Genomic DNA, 2,186 nt, shown 5'->3' on the forward strand with positions numbered 1-2,186 from the left:
GATTAGCCTATATTACAAAATCCCAAAACCAGAGGTGCTGGCGTGGATGTGGAGAAAAGGGAACACTCCTACACTGCTGGTGGGAATGTAAACTAATACATTTCTTTTGGAAAGACATCTGGAGAACACTTAGAGAACTAAAAATAGAACTGCTGTTTAACCCTGTAATTCCTTTATTAGGTATATTCCCAGACGATAAAAATTGCATTACAACAAAGATATTTGTATCAGAATGTTTATTGAAGCCCAATTCATAATTGCCAGGTCATGTTAGAAGCCCAAGTGCCCATCGATCCACGAATGAATCCACAAACTGTGGTATATGTACACCATGAAATACTATGTAGCCATTAAGAAATATGGAGACTTTATGTCCTTCATGTTCACATGGATGGAGCTAGAGAATGTTCTTCTGAGCAAAGTATCACAAGAATGGAGGGAAAATTATCCAATGTATACACCCCTATTATGAAAATAATTTATACCTTTTATATCAAAGCTATAACCTTATAACAGCCTAAGAATACAGGGAGAGCGGAGGGAGTGGGGAGGGGGGAATGGATGGAGGGAGGAGGATTGGAGGGATCATTTCTGAGGTTTACCTTACAAGGGTACAAGTGAATCTTTCTAAGAGTAGAATGTGAACATTTTAGAACACGAACTTAGAAAATGACATGGAGGCTGTTTTAACCAGTTTGATGGAAGTATTTCGGATTGTGTGTGACAACCCCACACTGTACACCAGAAGTACATTAATGTACATAGTTATCATTCAATAAAAAAAATAAAATAAAAGGATTATACAACAGATCAGTAAATCAAAAAGCTGGTTTTTTAAAAGGTCAATAAAATAGATAAACCTTGGCCAACCTAACCAGAAAAAAAGAGCAAAATCTCTAATCTCATCAGTCAGAAATGGTAAAAATGAAATAACAACAGATACATTAGAAATTCAAAAAATCCTTAATGAATATTACAAGAAACTTTATTCTCAGAAATATAAAAATCTGAAGGTAATCGACCAGTACATGAAAGTATGCTGTCTCCCAAGACTTAGCCAGAATGAACTGAAAATCTTGGGCCTATATCAAATTCGGAAATAGCATCAACTATACAAAATCTTTCTAAGAAGAAAAGCCCGGGACCAGATGGCTTCACATCAGAATTCTACCAAATATTTAAAGAGGAACTTGTTCCTATATTACTTAACCTTTTCCAAAATATAGAATAAGAAGGAATACCACCCAACACATTCTATGAGGCAAACATTACCTTGATTGCTAAGCCAGGAAAAGACCCCAAAAGAAGGAAAATTACAGACTAATATCACTAATGAATATTGATGGAAAAATATTCAGCAAAATTCTATCAAACAGAATCCAGCAACACATCAAAAAAATTATACACCACAATCAAGTAGGTTTTATTCCAGGGTCCCAAAGCTGGGTCAACATACATAAATCCATAAAAATAATTCATCACATGAAGAAATTAAAAAACAAGGACCATATGATTCTCTCAATTGATGCAGAAAAAGCTTTTGATAATACACAACACCGCTTCATGATGAGAACACTTAAGAAAATTGGTATAGAAGGTACATTTCTTAAACTGATAGAGGCCATCTACAGCAAACTCATAGCCAATATCATATTGAATTGAGTTAAATTGAAATCATTTCCACTCAGATCAGGAACTAGGCAAGGGTGCCCATTGTCTCAACTGCTCTTTAACATTGTAATGGAAATTTTAGCCATCACAATTATGGAAGAAAAGATGATCAAGGGTATCCATATAGTGTCAGAAGAGATTAAACTTTCACTCTTCACAGATGATACGATTTTACATCTGGAAAACACCAGGGATTCTACTGGAAAACTCTTAGGAGTGATCAAGGAATATAGCAGCATCTCAGGCAACAAAATCAACACTCATAAATCGGTAGCCTGCATATATCCTAATAATAGTCAAGCTGAGAAAACAGTCAAGGACTCTATTCCATTCACAGTAGTGCCAAAGAAGATGAAAGATTTGGGAGTTTACCTAACAAAGGATGTGAAAGATCTCTATAAAGAGAACTATGAAACTTCAAAAAAGAAATAGCTGAAAATGTTAACAAATGGGAAAACATACCATGCTCATGGCTGGGAAGAATCAACATTGTTAAAATGTCCATACTACCCAAA

This window comes from Otolemur garnettii, unplaced genomic scaffold (genome assembly GCF_000181295.1).
Source record: "Otolemur garnettii isolate 467f Iridium unplaced genomic scaffold, OtoGar3 scaffold00175, whole genome shotgun sequence".
Lineage (NCBI taxonomy): Eukaryota > Metazoa > Chordata > Mammalia > Primates > Galagidae > Otolemur > Otolemur garnettii.